The following is a 13,226-nucleotide window of genomic DNA, read 5'->3' as shown; positions in this document are numbered from 1 at the left end:
GAGAGCAGCTGCTTGCCTTAGTAAACAATCAGTATCGCTTAATTATCAATAATGAATTGTGTTAAATGATTAACATAAATGTTAATGATTGTGCACCAAAATAATTTTCTTTTCCCAATAAGGTATCAAATCTTTAGGAGAGACTGTAGTACCAGAGTGTGTAGGAGTGTGAGGAATACAAGCTACTTAGCAAGACCATGTGGGAATTAGGGACAGAGGAAAGCAAGGTTTGGGAAAACGGCAGGAATGAGAAGGGGCCAAGTTCCTGGGCTGATACAAGGTGAGCTGCACAGGTGGTGACAACAGTTGACAGCACTTCACACACACAGTCACGTGCCACTTAGCCAATGGGATACGAGCTGAGAAATGCATTGTTAGGCGATTTCGTCCCTGTGCAGACATCCTACAGTGGACACACACACCCCCAGGTGGCACAGCCCACAACACACCTAGGCTGTATGGTGAAGCCACAGCATCCTCCTAGTGAGGCTGGGGCTGCTCCTAGAGATTGTGCCCAAGCCTGAAAACAGTGAGCATCAACCACCCTGCACGGCCACCGCCACCTGCATGCCCATCCCACCCACCAGAGGGTGAGGAGGACAGAGGCCCACTCCCTCCAGGCACACAGGCAAAGGGCAGCCTGCCAGAGTGTAGCTGTGCCCAGCACGGACCAGGCCCCCACCAAGGACAGGGGATGCATGAATCAAAATGCTCGTATCCAACCAAAGAGGCCTAAATGGTGCAAGGAGAAAAGCAACTCTTCAGTAAAAACAGGAATCCCACCTGACGCAGGGTAAAGTAAAGCAGCAGAACGACAAGCCAGTTAGAAAGGATGTGAGAAATGCCGAGTCTCTCAGGTCAGTGTCTGAGTGTGTTCAAGAGGGAGGGGCTGCACAGACAACTCCCCGGGGACAGGCTCTGCTCATCTGCTCATCTCTGCATAGAAACAAATCCATTTCCTGCTTCCAAGGGCCCAGAGGGGGTCTCCCTTCTGGGGCCGGCTCCAGAACTGCACAGAGAGGCACCCAGATGGGCCATCTTCTGAAAACCCAAGTGATTTTGCATAGAAAGGAAGCGTGTTTGTATAAACCTACAATCTCACACACACTAAGAACTCCTACTTAAACATCTATAAAATCCAAAGCAGCTCCATATTTCCAGCTGGGAAGCACACAACACATCAACACACAGCTTCCATGCAAAAATGACAGGGCCTCCCACGAAAAGACCTGGGGTGGCAGCTCCCTGTTTCCTCCGAGTTTTGCAGCCTGCCAGGTTTTCACAGAAGCAGATGGGACACAGAAAAGAATACTGATAATAGACCTGAGGGGGTGAAGGGGCGTGAGCTAAAAAATCAGTATCGGGTGTCAAGAGTGTCCCCAAACCTCCCCCACGGGGGTCGGGGATTCTGAACATTTTGTATTAATACTTCAACTCCCGAAGGCCCAGACAACAGCAAGACAGGAGCCTTCTGAAAAGACAGACCCCAATGCTGTACCCTCTCACAGGCAAATACAGCGCCAGGTAGAAACCTTATGAAGAATTATAGGCTTCACAATGTCTTTCCAGAAAGCCCCGCTTTGGAGGCACCTAAGGAAACACGCGCAGCCTCAGCAGCAAATGAAAAGCAGCAACACAGAGGTTCTGCTCCTTCCTCCAGGGACGCACCCAGCAGAGCCACGCAACAGAGCGGGCACAAGAGACATGCCCACCCAGAGGAGCCAAAAGCCACTTGCTCCAATAAAAAACAACGAGCCAGGCACGGTGGTGCGCACCTGTAGTCCCACCTACTCGGGAGGCTGAGGCAGGAGCATCGCTTGAACCCGGGAGGTGGAGGTTGCAGTGAGCTGAGATCATGCCACTGCACCCCAACCTGGCTGACAGAGCAAGACTCCATCTCCAAAAAAAAAAAAAAAATTAAAACTTCCCCCAAAACTGGAGAAGTAAATAAGCTTACCAGGAAGATTTCTTAATGACCTTTTACTCCAAGCTAATTTCAGTGATTTTGGTCTTGACACACACTGTGGATGGCTGTGTCATGATTTACGATGATTTTACAAGGCAAGTGATTCACAGGACGCATCGTCCTTCCCCAGGCCCCAGTTCACTCCCCCACAAAAATGCTGAATCTGATATTCAAAGTATGAATGAAACACACTATTTATATCTAACTTAGTGACTGGATGTGGTATAAAAACCTTACAAGTGCGAACAATCATATAGAAAATACGTTTACAGGGAGGAAAAGAAAAACAACTAAAATCCTGGAAATTGGTGGCTCTGAAATAATTGTACAGACTCCCCTGGACCTCCAACGTTTGTCTATAAAGGATGTTAAATGTCAAGACAGTTCTCCAGTTCGAGAGAATTAAACTGCCAGAAGCCAGCTACGAAGACAGGATTCACCGAGGAGGAGGCCAGGCCTGGTCAGGGCCGTAAGAGGCAGCCCTTGAGTGCAGCATGAAGCAAAGGGAGATTTGTTCAGTGCAAAGACTCACACCAATCACCAAAACCCTGTGCTCTAGGGCTATCGGCTCCTGCCTTCTTTCAGAGCAGCAGCCCCTGGGGTCTGCGCCCAGAGAAGCGGCCTCCGTGCCAGCCGTGTGCCGCAGCTGTGCACCCACCAGCGTGCAGATAACAGGGTCATGGCCAACACCGGGCATTCAGCACAAAGTGCACACGTACAGTTGGGAACCCTGGTCCCAGCCCTCATGCTCCCAGTCACCAGCCACACGCCTTTCTAGGCGTGTCCTTCACACCCTCAACTCGTCCCCTCCTCTGTCAGGCACAGAGAAACAACAAGAAGAAGCCACATGTCACCGAAGCCCCTTGCAAATGCCTCCTTCTATAAAATCCAGTGACCCCCCACCCTTAGAGCCCGCAGCATCCAGACCCCAGGGACATCCAGGCAAACACACACCTGGCACTTAGGCCCCTATTCTCATCCCAGGCAGCTGCCTGCCCTGCAGGTACCTTCCACGAGTGCTGAGGAAATACAGACACTCTTGCTCGTGGATCACCGCTCTGGCACCCCTGAATGCAGCCCCATCTAGCTCAGCTCAGCAGCACAGCCTCGGCATCCTGGGCCATGACCACGGCTGAGCGGAAGATGGCACAGTATCAAGGAGCGTGGCCCTTGTACATCTAAAAGGGCCTTGTGCCAGCATCAGACCCATCCTATCCTTGCACAGCCCTGACTCCCCAGTACCCCCACCCTAGCTAGAGCCTGGACCCTGGCCCTCAGGCACCCGGTGACTAGAGAATGCAGTCTCCATTTCCTTAAACTCATTTAAAAGCTTTCCCCAAAACTTACAGAGCCCTGCAATTTACAGGCAGACGTTCAAGGAGGAGCATCCACGATGCCCTGCAATCAACAAAGCGAGCTCTTCCTTGTCTCCGATTCCCTGCTCACTACCTCTCCGCCTGTCCCATCTTTCAAAAGTAAGCCCTGCTGTAAATCCCTGTGAGAACTGCACAGGACATGTTTGTAGAGGACTTAAGAACATTTTGAAGGGAAAGATACATAAATGTAGAAATGGAAAAAGTGCTGAAACAGTAACCAAGTTAAGCCCAAGCCGCCATTATCTTAAGGAAACATGAGCAAGGCTGCCTCTGCCCAGGGGTCCATTAAGTGATCCCCTCCTGATGTCCACAGTTGACTAGCAAAGTTTCTCAAACTTTAAAGAAACAGTCAAAAATTAATTCCCTGCAACGAACTCTCCTAAGGGGTTACACAGTGGCCAAATCGAAAGATCTTTGTAATCATTCTTTTTAGCTGCAGGCAAAAATTGCTATTTAAGACAAGGGCATCCCTTCCAAAAAAAGAACAAGAATGCCGTCCTCAGAGCTTCCAACTTCAAAACACGCCATGGGCGGCCACCCCAATTAGGAGGATTATCGGGACGTCGGCGGCCCTGCTGGCACGACGGGCTGTGCTTTAAATCCCGCCAAGCCCTGTAAGCCAGGAAGGTTTTGATGGGATGCCTTCTCCACCTTTATCCTGGTCCCTAGTGGGGCGTCCCTCACGTAGGAGCAGCACCGTGTAAGAAAGTGTTACCTACCTCAGTTCCAGCCACAGACATTTCCGTCTGGGCTGCTCTATTCCACTTTCTCAAACGCACGCCAAATACAAGTTGTTCCAACTCTCCCTGTAACACACGGGCCTGGAGATAACCAGCCTTATAAAACTTGTGCATGTGAGCCTGCCACCCAAACCACAGTGAATACGGAAAAGTTCTGCAACAACACAGATGTTCGGAGCCAAGATGGCGGGTACAGCACGTGTCCAGCTGACATGCAATATGGCGCCCACGCACCTCGGACGGCAGGGACCCATCTGAACACACGGTGTGCCTGTGTGTTCACAGTTTTGTTGTTATGGTAAGATGTATTACAAACTTTTTCCAAGGCTGGAATTGGGAACTTGCCAGACAAAACCGTAATTTAATTGTTTAGGCATAAATATGACTTGCTGATTAGGGTTTTAAAGCGGATTTCCAATGGCTCTCTTGCTATATGTGAGAGTGTGTGTGTGTGTGTGTGTGTGTGTGTGTGTGTGTTTCTCCAGAGATGTAATAAACAGTTTGAGGCTACTTTTTTTAAATGCCTTATATAATTTTTGAAGTAAAAAATTTCGTTTTGAAAAACTTAGGTAACAATCACATTTATTAAAAAAAAGGAAGAAGTAAAATGTTTGAAAAAACTGTTTACTCATAACATAAAAATACATTGTAATGGAGAAAGGGAGAGGCTGAGGGACAAAATATAAAAGTAGAAAATATGTAGCTACATTTTAAAATTAACCATGTAAACATCTAAAAACATCTAAAGACATATATATTAAGGCTGCTGCCGTACCTTTGGATATTTTTTTCTTTTCCTTGTCTTTCTTTTTTTGCCTACATCATACAATTGAAATTAAGTGACTTTCTCCAGATTACTTACATTTGCTAAATTTGGGATAAATTTACTCTGTGGGCCACTATTTCAACTAATCAATCCCTTCTGTAAGTGAGGAAGAACTGCCTTTTTGACCTAATAATACAGAGCAGAAAAGTCACTTCCTGACACACGCCCCGGTAAAGCTGCCGAAACACTTCCCGGTGTGAAGAAATGTGTACCCAGGGTTAACCCCACTGACACTACAGAAACTTCTTTAGAAACAAGCACTGCAAAGCCTTGATCCAACACATACAGCCAGAAAGAAAACCATGTTCACAAAGCCAGGGGGTATGTACAGCGCAAACATAGCGGAAGCAGTCTCTGTCCACACCCCCGAGGAACTTCAGGTGACGGCAGGCTCCTTAGAGGTGTTCCAGTCCTAGGGCAGTGCGATCAGGGGCTAACGACGGTATCTCTGCAACAAGCACTTCCTGAGCATCTACCAAGCGCAAGGCCTCGTATCAGGAGCCAGAGAATCTAAGATGACTCAAAAAAAGCACCCGGCTTCAAGGAACTCAAAGTGAGACAGGGAAGCATACCATTATCAATCAGCACACCAGTGAGACAAGGAGAAGTTTCCAGAAGGCCAGGAGGGAAGCAATTCACTATATTTGCAAGGATTGGCCAGGTTTTCCCCTGGGAACCTGAGGCTCGCCTGGAAACCACACTGGTGTGGCTTGAATTCTAAGTACTTTTCATGACCCAAGCACAAAACACCAGGTCCTCCCTGGCTCCTCCCTCCCCATCTCAGCAGTGCCCAGTAATAACCCCACGTCCTGTCGGCTGCACCTCCCAACTCACTCTTGAATCCATGTGCCCAACTCAAGCCAAAGCCATTGTTCCAGAGCACAGATGGGGCCGGTCTCCAGGAGACTCCCAGACCTTCAGAGGCTCCTTAAGTCTGCAAGATGAAGCCAAACTCCTCACCTTGGCTTCTCAGGGTCTGAACCCCATAGCTGCCCTGGACCCCCGCATCTAGAGCCCTGAGCCCTACTCCGGCCCAACAGCCTCCCAGTACCCATGCTCATGCTCCCCTCCGGCCCTCACGCCTGCGTCCCTGCCCCACCTGTCATGAGGCTGACCAATCACCACCCAGGTACAGTACAGCCTTCCTGACCTCCTTCGGCCAATGATAAGAGTCTGGTGACCCAACAAGTTGTGAGAGGCAGCCAGACTACCTGGGATTAAAACCCAGTTCTGCCACAACCTGAGGTCAGCTGTGTGACCCTGAGCAAGTGTCTTGGCCTCTCTGTTCCTCAGTCCATTTCTTCATCTTTAAAATGTAAATGATATTTTACATTTACATCTATTTTATCATATTCCAGTAAAATTTAAATTAATGCATGCAAGCCACAATGTTTACTACACTATAAATCTTCAATGCATCTTAGACGGGATTAATAAGTAATTGTTCAATAAGTGAATGAAATATCAGGGCAAAGGTACCTGGTCACTGGCAATGACAATACATGGTTTAATAAATGCAAAAGGACAAAATAGCAGCTAGAAAGCTGGATTGAAAATAGCTAAATAGGAACACCTCTATATTCACTGGGCCCTTACGGTTTATACAACAACAGGTTATTTAACACAATTAAAAACTCTTTGACCAACAGCTATAATCATCTACTACAATGAGCACATTCAAACATATTGTAGCTCCAGAATTCTTTGTAGAAATTAAACCTCAATATGGACTGGATATGAGAGGATATCTGAGAACTACTGTTACTTGTGTTAAGCTGGTAATACAGGAGAGTGGTTTTACTCTTCAGAGATGTGTAACGAAATACTGAGAGTTGGTTTTTACCAAAGAGAAAGAGAGAGACAGAGAGAAGACAAATGTACCAAAATGTTAACAACTGATGAAACTGAAGTGGGGGGGGCGGGGTGTTTATTTGTAACTCTTTCCATTTTTCCGAATTTGGCAAATTTTTCCTAAAAGTTAAAAAAATAAATCCTACTTGCCATTCCAGTAACACAATTAAAAGCAAAGCAGCTCTGGGGGACCTGGTAGGCCTCTTCCCCTATCTGCCCCTCCCTCTCCCCCACTCCCCACCCTCCCCAGGCCCCACGGAAGCTCCAGGGCTGTAATAAATGCAGGTTGGGAAACCACCTTTAGTTAACTCAAGTTTTCAAAAGAAAGTCAAAGAAAAATCATCTGAATTATAGGAACCTGTTCAAATGAAAAGCAGTGTTTTATTTTAAAAGATCGCTTTCTGATGTTTTAGAGGCTTGCCCAGAGCCATTAAAGAAACCCACCCACAGGCTCCAGTTGCAAAGCCTTCTGTGGACAACACGAACTCTCATGATCATCAGCCAAAATTCAGTGTATTCTGGCATTCTGAGTGTATTCAGGCATTCCTAACTATCCTTTCCAGCACTTCACGAAGTAAAAAACCAGTAACGCGGTGCAGGTTTCCTCTTATTTTCAACAATAATGTTCTGACCAGTTAAATATGGCGTTATCAGGGAAAAACTGTAAAACATCTTACATTTTAAAATAATAACTATGTCTCTGAATCGACAGGAAATCTTGCCATTTTCTGCTCTGTGAATTAAACCAGTACAAAACAAAAGCTGCATGGTTTTGTACTGATTTCCCTACAACTATCGAAGTTGACTTTATTAAAATCTTATCCCGAAAAAGGCACCGGAAGGCTAACCAAATACGCTCTTGTATTTAGAGTCACTTCCTAAACAATCTAACGCTTAAAGTTGCGGAAACCAAGCAAAGCTGACTGGGAGACACCAGGGAGGAACAAAGGAGCGAGAGGAAAACTGAAAGTCCCGTTTCCTGCACCAAGTCCCCACAACCAGCATGTGTCAGGGGAGGGAAGCAAAACTGAAGTGGGTGCTGCTTTCCAAATGCCTATCTAGCTTGGCATTTTTTTCAGTTCTGGTTCATGAATTAACCTTATCGCGGTCCTGAAACAGCCCTGGCTCCCTCGACGCCATGTGGCTTTACTTATCCCCGTCTGCGTCCTCTCTGACCACCTTCCGGGGGGTGGGGGGCATCGATGTCAGCCCGGGATGGATGTCCGCGGGTGCAGGGGGGCAACAGCCCGGTCCTGCGCACAGCTCCGCTGACAGGGCATTCCTCAGGAGGGGCTGGAGTGAACGGGAGGAATCGGGGAGGGAGGGAAAATGCCAAAGAGCTCAAAGCAGGCAGAATGCTTCCGATATTTACAGGGCTGTCTGCAAAGGCGTATGATGGCTCCAAAAGGCAAATCATAAAATCTAAAAGAGCAACTACGCTGGTGCGTTTCTGAAGGGCGACTCTCAGACGCGGTTTGTCCCAGCCACAGCTACTACGGGGTCTGCGCAGAAGCCCGTGCGTGTGCTGAGTGGGTGCAAGGCCCAGTTGGTGTTTGAGTATACTGTGTGTGTTTGTTCTCTGAGAAACAATGAGACGGGCTTCACTAGTTACACTGTAGTATTATGAACCATGAATTAAAATACATCATTAACATCCTGGACAAGCTTATCTTACTACCGAGACAAAAAGCCTATTCTCTCAACAAATGGGGGAAAATTCCATCACAACAATGAAGAGTTCCTCTCCCTACAAACCATTCTGTACACCAGTAACAATTACAGGCTTATAGTCCCCAGACTGGGGTCCCGAAGAGCCCCATAAAGTGATGCATTCACTATTGGGAGAGTAAGTACGGCCGATGACAGGCCTGGAGGCGGCTGCTGTTCTCAGACCAATCAATAATCCATTATGAACCAGCTACATTTCCACTCTAAGAAAAAGAAATGAATAAAAGGCGACCAGAATCGGCAGCATTCACAAGAAACTCCACCCACCTCCCCCACTAGGGGAAAGAGGACACAAAACGCCACTATCCCAGGGAGCAGCAGCCAGCAGCAACACAGCCCCCTGACCACAACAGACCTGATGTGGGGGCAGCCAGAGAACAATGTGCTTAGGTCTTTCTGCTCAAAACATGCATTTTAGAGGTAAGTCTCCAGCCGGCTTTGTTCAGAAAACGAGGTAGAGTAAAGGAGAATGACAAAACCCCGTTTTCTAAAACAAAGGTTGTCTTTAAATTACTTAGCACCCCCCAAATAAATCAAAGCAAGTGCCAACATGCTAGTCCCCAAATGTAAGGAACTGTCCGTAATAAGGCTTTAGTATGCGAACTCTGATCCTTTAAGCACAGCCTGCTCCAGCTCTGCACCTCAGACCACGGGCTGGAGTCAACACGCTATTTATAGCCAAAATGCATATATGACCTAAATGTTATTCTTCCGCAAGTAGGTTACCTTTTATGAAGTTGTTTACCACAAACTGTCAAAAAACCCAAATTAATTCCTGGTCCAAGAGAAAAGAGAGAACTCCATCTTCCACATACGTTCAAATAGAAGAACATTTGCCAAGAGTAAAGACAGTATCACAATATATTTTCGAAGTCCCTTGAACATCACTAGTATGAAGCTGCCCGTGTGTCCTTTTACTGAAATACGACCTGGGGGAGGAGGGGCAGCTGAATACACAATCTAATTATGGATTACATTCAGAAAAGTCCAAGAAAAAATGAGGAAGGATATGGAAATTTTCTTTCCACAGTCATTACCATATCCTGAGAAATTCAAGATAGTTCTAGACACTTTAATAAAGGAGTGTCCGTGTGAAAATGAAGAAAAGGGGGTGGCTATTTTTATATCAGAAGGGAAGAAGCCTCGTTATCTTTCTTTTGCTCTCCAAAATTAATGCATTACTGTTATTTGTCACTTACTATTTACTATTTCCCAAGTCTTAGTATTAAGTAGTTGCTTTGCCAATCACTAAAAAAGTAAACTTCACAAAACTAAAAAATAACAGGATCCAGAGCCTGCTCCATAATTTTCTGCAGATAAATGTGCTGCTTAGAGCCCCTTCGTCTGCCACAAAGAGCTGGCGTTAGGGATTTGGAGGTAAATCCAGGCTTCTGGAGCAGCCAGCGTTGCTAGTATAGTTAATGATCTTGTCAACATTTCCATTAAGAGCCCCATTTCCAGAAGCTTAGAATTGCATCTCCCCCAAACCCACGGCTCAGATGAAGTCCTGTGGTCACTGAAGGGCCGCTCTCCTTCCCACAAAAACAGAACAAATCACTCGCTATTCATTACAAAAGCCGTGGAAGCACTGGGTTTTCACTTTGACTCTGTCTACACCCTACACTACGATAGTTAAAGCTAAAGTTGCGCCATAACTCAGAAACACTGAAAACCTGGGGAACGCCAGAGAAAATGAAAACTCATCAATTTCTATCTTTAAAACAAATATGGAAAATCAGAAGGCCTTCGATGAACTGCAACAAGAACCCAATTTAAAAGTGGCTTAAAGATTTTACGGAGCCTAAACTCAAAACTGTGGAAACTGTTAACTAATTCAGCGTCTTAATATAAAATTTCTTAAAATTTTTCTTAGAAATGATCAGCAGTGAAAACAAAACAATGGTGCACAAACTTGTAATTTTTTACTGGGTGACACTTCCTAGTCATTACTAAACACGCTTTTTTGAAATTTCTATTAGTTATTATAAAATATATTTTAACTGAAATTTGTTTCTACAAATAAGCTGTATATACTATGCCATGTAAACCAGTAGCAAAGAACAGCGTTCGCCTCCCAAACACACAGTCCTATTTTCCAACCACTTGATTAAAACCAACATTTCTCTCCCAGTATAAGAATACAGATTGCAATTAATACCTATCTGACATTTTCTCTTCCCTCTGTGCTTTTTGTGAAAGACCCCAGAAGTCCCTACCATCAAATGAAAGAAAGAACTGTGCCCAAGAATACAAAGAGAGATAATTATATGCAGTAAGCCATAAAGCATTCTGTTAAACATTACCTTCCGACGTAGGGCTGTTTAGCACAGAAGTCAGCGCCCAAAAAAATCCCTTCATTAAGAGCTCATAGAGGAAAAACAAACACGTCAATAATCAATTTTACCGAATTCTAAGCAATTGCTTACGCATTTTTTGTTAAAATAAAAAAACAGATACCCTGAAACTGAGAAGATTTTGATAGGATAGCCGAAAGGCGTATCATGCAAGGAATTACTTAAGATTTTGTTTATCATTGTACAAACACCAATCAATACTTTAAGATGATCAAAATTACAAAAGGACAAATCTTCCCCAAATGCTTTACTATATATAGCACATGTACTATAACCAGTTTAAATTTTCCAGCTCCATTACTGCCAATAACGACTGTAACATGACCTAGTTTATCACTAACATACACAGCACCTTTGAAAGCAGTTGGCTATTTCAGCTGCTTAAGGAGAGTGATCTATCAGAGAATGTTTACAAAGAGCAATTCCTGACAAAAACATGATGTCACATCTCCATAGGATTTACCCTGCACTGCCTGTCTAAAAATATTTTTTCAAACACACTTAATGACACATTGCTGCAAGTTCCAGGTTTTGAAGATAAAAGAAGATCTATTCTTTCCTTGCAGGAAACAAAAAAGGATAAACAAGCAAAATTCCACTGCAACTCCCTGTAACAATGTTGTTACATTATTGAGCTACAAAAGTTAAGAAAACTTTGCACCTGAAATGATCATAAACCACCTTGCAGAAATGAGGGTGGGCGCATTTTTCTAAGCCAAAACATCTTGCCCAGCAACAGCTTCTGGTAAAAATAAGTATAAAACGTAACAAGGCATAATGTTTAACTTCAGAATTGCCAACCCCCGCCCCCATCCCCTTGGTCCCCAAAGAGGAGAGCTATCTACCCTTTATCCCAGCCTGGGTTATATGGGAATAAAGTGTTAAACACTTTAATGGGGGAAAGCTGTCCTAAGTCAACAGAAAGACAAACAGCAGTCACACAGTTGCTTTGCAAACATTTTCCAAGAACTCGAAGACCATGACACTAATTCAGTGACTACATCTGGATGGTCCGTTTGTCACAGAAGGTCCATGTTTGAACTTAAGGTCAGAACAGTCATGGGTCTATGCAGTTGAAGAATGCGTTCATTCTACGACCACGGTCATCTTTCTCTCTCTTTTCCTGCAACTTCTCTCCCACCCCAACCTGGAGGCACACAGCAACACACACAACCCCAGATTCCTTTTCTCTGATTTGTCCAATGCAAATGTTGTGAACAGATGTGCAAAGCACTGCTCGGGGACAGATGGAGACTGGAAAGGATCGCTGCCGGCACGGGTGGGGGACTTCAAGGACTCAGGCCCACCCAGGCCTCTCTGCTCCCACTCAGCAGGGTATAAGCACAGCCAAGGGCAGACGGGAGAGCCAGGAGAAGCCCCTGGCAGCCCACACTTGTGTTTCCAGATACTATCACATCTGATTCAAGAAAATTACATTCGCCTTTATGAAAACAAACCACAGAAACAAGTACCTGGCGAAAGACGGGGCTACTTATAAACTTACTCTCAACAGGCACGTGAGATGCGCCAATGCAAGTCTGTCTCACAAAGACTCTGCACTTACACGCGTGACACGCTACACAGAGCTCTCCACACACAAACCTCTGTGGGAGAGAAAGAAAACGAGCGTGTGTGTGCGGCTTGCCCACCGAACCAACAAGGTACTGAAAAATGACTCCAAAGTGTGCTTCCACCTCGATTATCTAAATGAACTGCTATTCCATTATTCTTTAATAAACACAACTGACAACCAGAGAGACCATTGTTACCTCCCTGTTCCCCTCCCGGAGACTGGGCTCGGCGTCCTCATACAGTCAGGTATCGTCTGTAACTCAAGGAGGATGGCAGGTCCCATCAATAATGAGATGCCACCAAACTCACTCATTCCTTTGTCACTCCAGATAAAGACAGCATCAGCGCTCGCCCCTCTTCTCAGGAGCCCTGGCGAATGTGAAACAATAGATGCTCACTTTAGCTCACGCTCCTGGCCTGATTTCTTTGGCAGCTTAAACTGCTCAAGCAGAACCTTTTTCTGCCTTGCTAACTCTGGGGCAATGAGCAGTAGTGCCTATTCAGGGACCTTGCTGCAAAACAAAATCTGGATGACTAAGAACTGCAGGCCAGAGAGATAAGCACACTGGAGATCTTGCTCAACTAAAGGCCCCAACATCTTGCTTCCATTTACCCATCAATAACTAAGAAGGAGACTGTCATCCATTTAGCTGGTGTTAAGTCACATACACCGGTGTGTTAAAGTCGGCTCAGGGATTAGCCTATCCCGGCCAGCCTTCTGGCACCCACAGCTTCAAGCTAAGGAGGTGTCCACCCAAGTCCAGGGCATCAGGACGCCCTCAATGTGCTTGGTAACTTTGGCCTGCCATCCAC

The 13,226-nt window shown here is 45.6% G+C and overlaps 1 protein-coding gene across 2 annotated transcripts in view; it reads right to left on the bottom strand.

Annotated features, from left to right (window-relative positions):
* The window catches only part of ZNF516 (zinc finger protein 516), a 135,744-nt gene that overhangs the window by 83,767 nt on the left and 38,751 nt on the right, over positions 1-13,226 (bottom strand). The window lies entirely within an intron of this gene.

Source organism: Nomascus leucogenys, chromosome 4 (genome assembly GCF_006542625.1).
Source record: "Nomascus leucogenys isolate Asia chromosome 4, Asia_NLE_v1, whole genome shotgun sequence".
In the NCBI taxonomy this organism is placed as follows: Eukaryota; Metazoa; Chordata; class Mammalia; order Primates; family Hylobatidae; genus Nomascus; species Nomascus leucogenys.
The sequence above is the reverse complement of the archived record's forward strand: the minus strand, read 5'-3'. Positions and strand labels throughout refer to the sequence as shown.